The sequence below is a fragment of the Rutidosis leptorrhynchoides genome, chromosome 1 (assembly GCF_046630445.1).
Source record: "Rutidosis leptorrhynchoides isolate AG116_Rl617_1_P2 chromosome 1, CSIRO_AGI_Rlap_v1, whole genome shotgun sequence".
NCBI classification, from domain to species: domain Eukaryota; kingdom Viridiplantae; phylum Streptophyta; class Magnoliopsida; order Asterales; family Asteraceae; genus Rutidosis; species Rutidosis leptorrhynchoides.
The window spans coordinates 177,443,730-177,457,003 of record NC_092333.1 but is presented as its reverse complement, the minus strand read 5'-3'; the positions used below and the strand labels follow the sequence as shown (position 1 = coordinate 177,457,003).

Genomic DNA, 13,274 nt, shown 5'->3' with positions numbered 1-13,274 from the left:
GAGTGTAAGTATGAGAAAATGGGGTGAAGAAATGGTGTTCATTCATAAAAACGTTTTTAGTTTATAAAGAAAGAAAAGATTCCTAATTTTGTTATTTTGTATAAAAATCTATGCTAGCTTCCAATTCTAATTACCTCTCCTTGAGGGCATGAACAAGGGCTGATTAGGTGTTGATTATAATGTTGATTTGATGTGTATAAACCAATAATAAATACGTATAGAAGCTGGGTATGATACGGGTACATATACCCTAGATGTACGTATAGAAATCTTGAGAAAACGGAACGAGGATTCAAAAATAGCTATCTTTTGTAAATATACTTATATTGTTTTATGTATGTAAGCCCTTTAAAAGTGATTAAATACATATCTATACGATACATGTATAAGCATTATAAGTTTTAAGTATTTATGTCGAAGAACGTTACGTATAGTTATCGTTTTGAAAACTTAAGTTAGTAGTTTCAAAATATACTTATAACTCATTGTTATTAGTACACAATGAGATGTTAAAACATCCTTAGATCATGTTAAATATATATAAATACATATATATACACAAATGTATAATTATCGTATGTTATATAGTTCGTGATATCATCGGTCAATTTGGACGGTCAAACGTTGTGTAAAACTCTTTTCAAAAACATAAGTCTCAACAATTTAGATTGCTTATCATGTTGGTAAGGTTTAATTTATGTAAATATTAATCTCATAAGTATAAAACGATCGGAAAAATCCGGGTCGTTACAATGTGCATACTGAGCTAGTTTATGCTCTGGGATCTTTATTCATGATTAATTACTTTCGTTAGTATCTTACAACGTTTTGTTAAGTGTGTAATCACTTAACTTGATCCTCGAATGCTTTTACGACCGTTAGTGTCACTTGTCGTTTGAAACGAGCTATGTACTTTGTACACGTTAAACTTTTGTCATAATTGAAATATTATGACTACGTAATACTAATTGTTATTTATTGATAACAATTACTTGGCTTGATGGTTTCTTAATTACGCTTAGTATTTTACTAATGCACACTATTTAGTCTTAATGGATTTTCTACCTTAATGGACTTAAGCCTACCATACTCTAGCTAATGGACTTTTAAGTTAGCCCAATTTTAATGGATTTATGACCCATTAAGATGTAGGACAAAACCCATTAAGATGAGCCAACATACTAGCATTTTTGTTAACCATTACTACACATGTTGCATGGGATCCCAACAACAAGCACCACCTTTAGACCACTACCATGCAAAAAGCAAAAAGTTGCCCCCTTGTCCCCCCATTGGCCTACGTTTTTGGAGACACAAAGCACCACCTCTACCACTATAAATACAAGCCTTATTCTTTCATTTCACACTTCATGTCATTCTCATTTTTACACACATTTGCTCTCTAATTTTCTCTCTAGTATTTCTCACACTAAAATTGTAAGTTCTTGAATTTTATTTCTTCTTCTTTTTCTTCTTTAATTTCGACATCATCATCATCATCAAATGATCAAGCTTTTTAGCTTTTTGATCGTGTTACATCTTGTAGATTCAAACTTTGATTTGAAATCTTCAAGAACATGAAAGATTCAAGCTTTTTAGCTTTGAATCTTCATTACTTTGTTGGATCTAAGTTTTGAAGCTTAAGATTACTTTATTTTGTTAAAAGATCAAAACTTGTATTTATGATCTTCATGTAACTTGTAGATCTAGCTTTTTGCTTTAAGGACCTTCAAGAACATTAAAGATCCAAGCTTTCTATCTTAGGGTTTCATTATTTTGTTGAAGATCTAAGCTTTTTAGTTTATGATCTCATTACTTTTACTAGATCTTAGCTTTCTAGCTTATGGTCTCATTAATCTTGTAAAGATCCAAGCTTTCTAGCTTAGGGTTTCTTAACACTTGAGATCTAAGTTATTATTGTAGATCTCACTTACTTGGAACCTTTTTATGATTTTTATGGTGATAAAAATTAAGTCTTCATCATCTCATATGATGAAGATGCATAAACTTGTATCAAAAGGACAAAGGTTGAAGCTTTATTGTGTTTATACAATAAAGAGACAATCTTGATATTCAAAACTTGTAAAAAGTTAGCTTTTACTTTTATTTGTGTGTTGATGGTTAAAATTTGGTCATAATGATGCTAAAACATCAAAGAGTTGTACACTTGAGGCTTATACGCATCAAGGATGAGAACCGTGATAAGCATCAAGCACCAAGAAACCCACCGGAGCACTTGTTTCTATTTTTCAGGGTCTGATCAGACTCCTGGGGCTTCTAGAAAGTTGATTTCCAGATATTTCGGTTCGAGTAGATGACTTTTTGTTTAAGACTCGCCTAAATCCGATATACGGTTTAGGATTTATAGCCTTCCGAAAATCACTACGCCTTTGTAACGACGTGCTAAAAATTCTGATCTACTCGCGCTTGAACCGTTACCACGGTCAAACGACATCGAGTTAGGATCTGAAAATTGGACAGCGGTAAGAGGACTCACAAACTGAGCCTTAGCCACTGGCCGTGCGTCATTTCAGTTTGTATAGAGGTCGTAGCAGCTGTCCGAAGTCAGCCCTTTTGTTTCGATCTCTATTCTTGTTGAAAACTTACTTTATCTTTTACGAATGATGATGATGATGATGATACTTAAGACTTAACTTATTTACTTTTAAACTTTTGGGGACAATTTACTGACTTAGTAACCATTGACTTAGGTTGAGGACCTTTTGGATCGACCAACTTACTTGTTTGGACCGACTTACTACTTGCTTACATTTTCGTATCGATTTTACCGCACATTCACTGTGAGTTATAGCTCCATTTTACTTTAACTATTTTTGGGACTGAGAATACATGCGCTTTTTTATGTTTTACATATTAGACACGAGTACTTAAATTTTATATATATGTGGGTGACATAACGGCACAAAGATTCCCTTAGCTCGGTAACGTTTAACTATTGGTTTATGAACCGGTAGACGCGAATCTTAGATATGGATTCATAGGGTTTGACATCCCCACTCGGGCTAGTCGCGCTAGCATTTAACGAGTGTTTAATACTTCGTAAACTTACGCACTCGTCAAGTGTACTTTTAGGGGGTGATATTTATATTACTTTGTTAAGTTAGTTATCGGGTGCCCACGGATAAGCATATACTTTATCATACGGATTTGAGATACTGTTTTGAATATGAAATCTCGTGGTCTACATTACATTGTTGTTTACAATCGAACTATAGCTCACCAACATTCGTGTTGACTTTTTAAAGCATGTATTTCTCAGGTGCTTAGACGTTGTTGCTTCCGCTGTTAGACTTGCTGTTATAGTCTTAGTGTTATAGACTTGCTGTTACAGACTCGCTGTGTTAGACTTCCGCTGCATTGTTTAGAGATGTCTCAATCATGGAATTTTACTTTGCATTCACAACTTATGTTACATTTGAACAATGTTTTGTAATGACCTTTGTGTCACGTACTTATGTTAATGCTTTCTATTCGTAGAAGCACGTTATCCTTGTAAAACATTTGACGTTGGTAGAGACGTCATCTTTTGTAAAACATTCGACGTTGGTAAAGACGTCATCTTTTGTAAAACATTTGACGTTTGTAAAAACGTTACCTTTTCATGAATGCAAAACTTGTTTTAAAACAGCATATAGTGTTGTAACCGTGTAAAGATCCTGTTGTTGATGATCCGTACACGTTGATTTTGTACGGGACGTCACATTAATGACCATTATTAGTATGTTTTAATGACATTATGTAATAGTATAAAAAGATATAACACTTGTGTGTTTAATCTTATTTCAAGTTAAATTGTCATTAAGGTGTCATTAGGTGTGATTAATCAAGATTTACATCTTTTGGTTCAAAACTCTTTTGAAAGAGTTTTGAAAACAAAGAAGGCAACTATTCTAAGTATATTTAGAAAGGTTTTGTAGATTATAGATGCCTCAAAGTGGTCTAACTCAAAGTGAATGGATTTGGTAACAGAAGAACTGCGGTCGATCCACGGTCAGCCGTGAGGTCGACCGTGGATCATATTTTCAAAAATCGTTTGAAAATGTTTGTACAGGGCATCCACGGTCAGGCCTACGGTCGACCGTGGATCAGCCGTGTTTTATTTTTGCCAATTTTATTATTGTGAATTGGTCTTTTGCTAGAGGTAGTGTAGCCTTATGAACTTGTGTTGTTCTGTAAATTGTTTAAGCACACAAGACTTTGTGTCATCATCAAAACAAAGTGGTTAACATTTGAATATTAATATTGGGTCACTAATCAAAAAATGTGATGTTCAAACGTAGCTTTTAGACTACGTTTATCATTCTCCTATTATTTAAACAAACGTGGCCGAATAAGTCAATAAGACTTTTTATTTTTATATATAGTATAAAAAGTGAATAAAGTGATGTTTAAATTTGAATGAAAGAATAAGATAAAAATATATTACAAAATAATGTGTTACAGAAGCTAGTTTATTATTTATTATTAATCTCAAAGGGTACTGATATCCTTTTAATCTGGTTATCTAATTTATTTTTACGAGCTGACGAATTTCAGTGCAACTATTCGTTTTGTGAGCAGCCTGAAGTTATTGGGGGCAAACCTCCGTGGCCACGAGGAAATAATTGTAGCTACCTGGAATTGAATTCATGACATTCACTATAGAAAGATGAGCCCTCAACCATTACACCATGACCTCGTGGTTGGGTACTGTTATCTTTGATCACATTTTTTTAACTAAGAAAATTAATAGACAATAATGAACATCCGTAGTCTGTACACGATGTAATTAATATTAATATTTTAATTCTAAACTAATAAAATTTTTAATTTTCAGTAAATCATAAAAAATGAATATAAATAAAGACGGTAGATCCAATCACGCATCATATTTTAGTGTTTAATTTCCTAAATCACGATAACATACGGTTTGAAAACACAATATGCGTGTATTAATGTTTGAAATTAAGAGATGCAAGTAAAAAGAAAAAATTAACACGAATTTATTAAAAGAAGACTAAAAAAAGGTAGCAAAAAGGTAGCAAACTATTAAAAAGGTTAATTAATTAGTCAATTAGGGGAAGCTTAGCTCTAGCATACAACCATGACAAAGGCCTAATAATACCAAATTAAGCAATTAACTTAATGCAACTAGACTCGAATAAGGTATCATTTCTAAAGCGTCGTATTCAACAAAGCATCAATGATACAAGTAAGACGATCCCTTTGAGCCCAGCTGCCATGAAATTAGTTCAACCACTTGAATAAATCTTCAAGCAATAGAATTAAAGGACAATCCACACAACTCCATGCTTTAACTTGATCAAATAAGCTCGATGTAGTGTTACACGACAAGAAAATATGGTTGCGGCCTTCAACATCAACACTCTACATGTTGAGAAAAATGAAGTGAGAGATTCATGCGATTTGAAAGTCTATCAAGAAACAATCTCCAAACAAACATATGTTAACATGCATTAAATTAAATGACGCGTTTTTAAAAAAAAAAAAAAAGATGCATTAAATGATTGTATATAGCAGCTAATAGTACTTTTTAACTGTCAGTTATCAAATTTTACAATAATATAAAGCTAGTAAGAAACAACGGTCATTGCCATCGTGGCCTTGTAAATGAAAGAGATCGACATCCACTGAAATTAAATCCAAAGTTGTCAAAGAAATAAGAACTTAGGCACACCAAAAAATGTTTAAATTCAACAAAATATTCGTAATAAATTATAAATTAATATAGTCAAAAACACCTATTGCATCTAGTTTAGATTAGCTCTATATATTTTTTCAACAATACAATAAGTTAATTTCATAGTCACGTTGTATAGATATGGAACAGCTATAATAATCAGCATATGACCTGAAAAAGTAACATAAATTACAAGATTTGTCAATAAAGGTAATACAGGTTTTTCTGATGTTCGAAAAGAATTATGTGTTCAATTTTTCGCCCGAAAAAAATTATGATTTGAAAAAATTGTGGAATTGAGGGTAATATCGTCAAATTCATTAACGATCGTGAGTCAAATTTCGTTAAGTGCTCACATGTTTTTGGCATGTGAGGTACAAAATTACACAATTGGTCCCTGAACTTATAAAAAAAATAAGGTTCGTGGGTCAACCGTGTAATTTTGTATCTCAGATGCCAACCGTGTAACCTTTATTGGCGAATCGTATAATTTATGTTATCTTTTCATGCCATTTACTAGATGATTATTACCGTACTCCGTTACAATTTATTTATGTCAAAATCTTGTATGTATAAGTCATCAGTTAATGAAAATTTGGACCAAATTATTATAACGCTAAAATCATATTTAAAATTATTACGAGTAAATGTGTAACTTCCAAACTTTGTCAAGGAGCTAAACACCAAAACTCGAAAAGCTAGGAAAAAGACAGAAGCAATTCTCGACCTTTACGTATAATTTCTTGAAGACATAATAAATGTTGTCTAAACGTTTGCATCCTTCCCATCTTTTCGATATGTTGGTTTCACAATGCTAGGAGCTATGTTTTGTTTGGTTCGGAATAGAGTTTGGGTTAGGCTTAGGTACCGATGTGGTTTTTGTGGTTGTGGCTTGCGCTTTAAATGAACATAGGAGGAACCTTGCCACCGATAAAAATACGTGAATATTAGTCAATCCAGAGATGTGCGATTACTGGATTGTGGATTGCCAAACCAAAGATGTGCGGAATAGAGTTCGTGTCAACATGTTGATTGTGGATTCCGTGAGATGTGCGATTACTGATAGATCCTATTCTCAATGTGAATTCCTTCATCGGAGGCATGATTACGGCCGCCGAAAATCAACGTCGTGATTGGTTGTTTGAAATCACCCGAGCCATTGGATCATTAACTCATAACCGAAAGGCTTTTTTTTTATCCCAGCTTCAATCATAATTGATCAACGACGTGAAATGAGAGCAATATGATTTTGCATGAATTTGAACTTCATTACAAAACTCTAAAATCTCTCTCACACACACACATAGTGGTAGGATCAATGGGAAAGTAACCAATTGGGGGGAAGCAATTTTTTTTTTTCTTCATATTTTGAAAAAACTTCGTTCACGAACATTATAGATTGGATGAAAATATGAACATATAAAAAAAGACACTTTGTGATAAATGTTTTTATTTTGGCGGAAAAATGCTCGAAGAAATAATATATAACAATTATCGTGTTTTTCGAGCGTATTTTGAGGGTTTAGAAATTAGGGTTTAGATATTAGGGTTTAGAAATTTAGAGTTTAGATTTAGGATTTTGATTGAGTTTTTAACACCAACGGTTTAGAGTTTAAGGTTTAAGGTTTTAGGTTTTGGGACTAAACCCAGAACACTAAACCCTAAACTCTAAATCGGGCTAAGTTTTGACAAAAACTTCACAAAACATGAAAGAAAAAAAAACGTTCGAAAATTAACATTCTTCACGATCAATATTATCTTGAATGTTATTTTTTGTCGATCGTTTTCCCCCTAGATAATTTTTTTTCGAAAAAAACGAAATTTTTTTTTGCTTCCCCTAACTTCCTCCCAATTGGTTATTTTCCCATTGATCCTACCCCAATATATATATATATATATATATATATATATATATATATATATATATATATATATATATATATATATATATATATATAGGGCAGGATCAATGAGGAAGTAACCAATCGGGAGGAAGCGGGGAGAAGCAATTTTTTTTTTTTTCGTTTTTTTTTTAGAATTTTTTTTTTCCGGCATCAAGATCACACGAAAATATGAACATTTAGAAGAGACACTTCGTGATGAATGTTATTATTTAGGCAGGAAAACGATCGACAAAAATAACATTCAAGATAATATTGTTCGTGAAGAATATGAACGTTTTTTTTTCATGTTTTCTGAAGTAAAATTTAGCCCGATTTAGAGTTTAGGGTTTAGAGTTTGGTGTTTTGGGTTTATTCCATAAACTCAAAACACCAAACCCTAAACCCTAAACTCTAAACCGTTCATGTTAAAAACTCAATCTAAATCCTAAATCTAAACCCTAAATCTAAACCCTAAACCCTAAATCTAAACCCTAATATCTAAACCCTATAAACCCTAATATCTAAACCCTAATATCTAAACCCCAATAGCTAAAACCTCAACATACGCTCGAAAAATACGATAATTGTTATATATTACTTCTTCGAGCGTTTTCCCGCCAAAATAAAAGCATTTATCACAAAGTGTGTCTACTAAATGTTCATATTTTCATCCCATCTATAATGTTCGTTAACAAAGTTTTTTCAAAAAACGAAAAAAAAAAATTTGATTCCCCCCGATGGGTTACTTCCCTCTTGATCCTACCACTATATATATATATATATATATATATATATATATATATATATATATATATATATATATATATATAGTCACAATATGAGGTCGATTTTTAAATAGAAGTTTGGACTGCGGTTTTTATACGTCAAACATCTTAAGAGTCATATAGGCGTCACAACGGCGTTGAAACATTATAACTAACCGATAACTAAACACCATCTTTTAAACGAAAAGCATGAACTAAAATTAAAAAGATTAAAAGATCATACAATCTATTGTACACAACAATTGATCTACACCTATTATACAACCATATACTATGACCATTTACAACCACCATCGAATAAAACTAAGAACAAACTAAAACATGAATCACACCAATCCAGATCCCCAAAATCCTAACATCACCAAGACCGGCTTTCATCAGCTATGAAGACCCAACACCAATGGCTAACTAGGGAAGACAAAAAAGCTTGTACTCGATGGAGAAACTCGAAACCCGATATTATTGGGTCGAGTTGGGTCCTCGTCTACGGGTCTAGGGTCGGGTATGAGGATGGTTATAATTTTTTTCGGGTTCAGGGATGCTTTTGAATACAAATCCGTATACCCGGTTGTATACCCGGGCCTGTATACTCTACCAGTACACTCGACCTTAGGGATTTTAAATAAAAGTTCAACTAAATTTCTACTTGTCACCACACTTGTAATCCAAAAACTCCACATGCGTGTATCTGAAACATTAAAGATGAGAAACAGCATAACAACAGAACACCCTCATTTAATCAAACATTATATATGAGATACCCATTCAATCATGTGTTGTTGGTATAGTCTTGACCTATTCTTCATGATAGCCTCGTTTCTTTTGATGTCTTTGAAGAGAGTTGAAATACAAAATTATCATGAGAAATTGCATTGTCTCTGGCAATTTATAGTTTGGTGTTTGGAACTCCAAAACCCACCCAATATAACAAGTTATATCCTTACCAAAAAAAGTGAACAAAAATATAAAACTAAATTACTTATAAAGTAAAAATGATCAACAAATAATGGATACTCCATCCACTTTATGAACATCAGACGCATGCCATGTGCATATTCATTGACCGTATTTAATTAATTAACTTGTTTATATCTATGTTAATCAAAATATCAAATTTTTCCAATAACTTCATGTGCATATTCATAGCGTTTCTTCTATATCTTCATATAACATGATCCCATCACATACATAAAACCAAAAGTCAACAATTATGCTTCTTAGTCAGTTACTTCTCCAAAAATGTTGACTTTCTTATTGGTCACTATATGTGCATGCTCGTTCTAAAACTAACTAAAGTTTAAGATGAACCTGATTAGCAGCGAATGGTGTGGTGGTTGGGTTGTTGGAGCCCCAAACAGCAAGAATACCACAAGCTACATTCCTTAGTGATAGATACATATTTATTTCTTTCAGTTGCCACAAAATTAACTATTGAATAATTAAATAATGATCGAATCTTACCAATTGAAACAACCTCCGAACTCTTAATGAATTCTGAAGAACAGGCAGATAAGTGAACCTTGAGTGTTCCCTGCACCATTAATCAAACATGAATTATAACAAAAACTAGCATGCCTCGACTCCCCCACCAATGTCAAGCCCATTCCCAACATGAACTATGTCAAAAATATTCTCATAAAATTAGGAACTTGTGATCTAGAAAACACAAAAAAAACACATAGAAAAGGTACTTTTATAACATATAAAAAGTACTTTTGTAACCATCACTCTATCAGCCAATCTTCCTTTCTTCTCGATTTTATAGTTGCTACCTGAAAAAAAATATCACATATATACTTCAATTGTGATGTATAGCAAAAAAACAAATAATTCAAAAGTTTAATTGTGTACAGGCTTTTGTGTCCTAGATGATTGCAAGCTATAAGGCTTAATAATACCAATAAATCATTTATTAATTCCTCATGATATATTAATGATGAATATACTTAAGTGAAGTGATCTAATGTATGATACCTTAGTGACAGATGCATTTGCTCATACCTTTTATGATCGCAGGAACGTTCCAAGCAAATCTACCCATTCCTTTCCTTACTATACGAAAGATAACAAACAAAAGATGAGACTAAAAAGCAAAATAGTGTCCACCAAAAACAGGTTAAAAATAGCACATAACATAGTAAAAACAAAATAAGGAATATGATAAGATACAGAGATAGGTCTTTTTGCTTGCACTCAACTTTTGTGTTTGCAGACTGATGGAAATGAGTAGTAGGTGTCTATTGTTCCAAGATCAGGCTGATGGAAATGAGTACTGTAAATCTCAGCAACATAACCACATTAAAGGCCATCAGTTAAGTATATAGCAAAAGGGAACAACTCTTGTCCAAGTATCGCCTTGGCCAGATTCCAGACCTTACAATCCCCTTGTTATTAAGCACCGCACCTGAAGACACAACAAACAAAATAGCCTACGAAAGCTGATTTTTAAATTCATTTACCACTCACTAAAATGCAAGGTAAAATTCGAACATAACTTAGGATCACTCACGTTTTGCCAATTCTTCTTCAACAAAGAAACTAGAATATTGACACTCATTTGCACATTCTGGAATATTTGCATCTCCTCCATAATGCAGTTTCCAACTGCAACTCCCATACATAGAACCTTCATCAGTTGAAACTTCACAGTAGCTTTGGTCTCGTTAACCTTTACCTCAAGTGATTCTTGGTGCGAAACAAGGGTAGGAAACTTTCCTTCATACATAGTCAGTTGCAGCATGACATCAGCAATCATGTTACCATGTGAGCACGTGATTTATAGCTTTAGGGTGTACATAACCGAGCTTAAAATGATACTCACCTGCCTTGTTCAAACCAGGACCCAACAAACGAGGAATTCTACTTGATGACAGACTCAGAAGCTAAAAACGCTTGGTGTGACTTAGCAAGCTTCTTCAGCATCTTCTTATTTCTGTTTAACTTCTTCAAGCTCTCAACATCCATATATTCAAGACCAATTTTTTGATCCTGTAATCAAATTGGATGATTAACAACATTTTTTATTGTAACATAAAGGCATGATATAAATCAACTTAACCAGATTACAAGTAAGAATCACAATTAACAATTCAATCTATTAAAGCAGAAAGAATGCTGATTAAATGATGCGCTTACAGAGACCGACTGATTATGTATTAAGTTGAAACCACCAAATAATCTCACCTCGTAGATTTATAGCTACATTAGACCGTTACAAGATTACTTTACAAAGTTACTTCAGATTGAATCAATTAGAATTCCACACAAAAAAAAAAAAAAAAAAAAAAAAAGGAATCAACTTTGTAAACCTAATTTTTATAAAATAAACATATACGGAGTAATTGGAAGAAATGCACTGATTACTCAACTATACAGGTGAATAACAACATCAATTAAATCGAATCCCTAACTAAATGAGTTATACGAAGGAATTGAAACATGATTGAGCATATAACAGATCTAAGAACGAAATGAAGAGACAACCTGTCCGTATCAGCTTTTAATTTTAAAATGAACACTTGAATTGATGATCCATTTGATAAGCGCTATCTACTTCATATTCACATGAACGAATTCATTGGCGATATCTTCTTCAAATGGAATACTAGAGCATTAAACCTAATTAGGGATCTGGTTTTCGAAAGATATTATGAGCCCTTGATTTGGAGCAGAACAAATACCCAATCGATATTTTATCCTGATTTTAAATTAATTACAATTTTAAATTTAATTTTAATTTTTAGTTAATAGTTAAAGTTAATTAATTAATAAAGTATACTTTTTGCTCACACTTTATAGTGTGTAGTTGACTTTCATTTTATACACACTTTTTAGCGTGTAGTTGGCTGTCATTTTCTTCACACTTCGTAGCGTGTACTTTAAATTTGTGCTGATATCATTTTATTCATCAAGTGTTCACGCTTTTTAACGTATACTTGACTTTTACTTTGCTCACACTTTTGAGTGTATACTTAACTTTCATTTTATTTACAGTTTTAACCGTGTAAACATTTGCACACGCTTATGTATGTGAAGAATAACTTGATACATATTTGTAACCGTCGATAATTTCACCACATATATGATTGTGAATAAAGTTTAAAAAAAGTACACGATTGAAGTAAGCGTTAAAAAATAAGTGTGACGAAACATCATTTTTGTTGTAGTGAATAGGTAAAGTGATAATATTATTAATTGCATATTCTAAATATGTTCTTGTTGTTATAAAATATTTAGATTGTGTTATAAAATATCTAGATTGGATGTTAATTTTATTATTATTATATTTCTTGCATAGTAATATTTTATACTATAAATAGACATGTATGGTAACCATTTAAGGTGTACCATTTCTCTTGAAATATCAATATCAATATTTCTTCTCTCCTTCTTCTCTCTTTTTCTCTCTTTGTTCTTATAACCATTAAAGGTAGTTATAAGCCTACTGAATTATAACACGTTATCAGCACGAAGAGCTTAGTGTAATCAAAGGATATCTCAAACGATCACAAGTCAGTGATCAAGGTATGAAATTATTAATAATTTTCAGACTCGAATATATCAAACTTCTACTAACATTTTGAACTACTAATTTTTATTAAGTTCTTAGTGCATTTGTATTGTTCTTATTATATGGTTGGCTCTGCCACCTAAATTATATATGGTCGACACTGTCGCCTAACTATCATTTATGTTTACTAACTCTTATTAACTTCACTAACATTTATATTTATGTTATTTAAGTTATATATGGTCGGTTATACCGCCTGAATTATATTTTCTGTAATCTAACTCCTATTAACTTCACTAACATTTATATTTATGTTATTTAAGTTATATATGGTCGGTTATACCGCCTGAATTATATTTTCTGTAATCTAACTCTTATTAACTTCACTAACATTT

At 32.2% G+C, this 13,274-nt stretch overlaps 1 pseudogene; it reads right to left on the bottom strand.

Annotated features, from left to right (window-relative positions):
- Positions 1-8,562: 8,562 nt before the first annotated feature.
- Positions 8,563-11,333, bottom strand: LOC139867232 (large ribosomal subunit protein uL1y-like; annotated as a pseudogene).
- Positions 11,334-13,274: the final 1,941 nt, after the last annotated feature.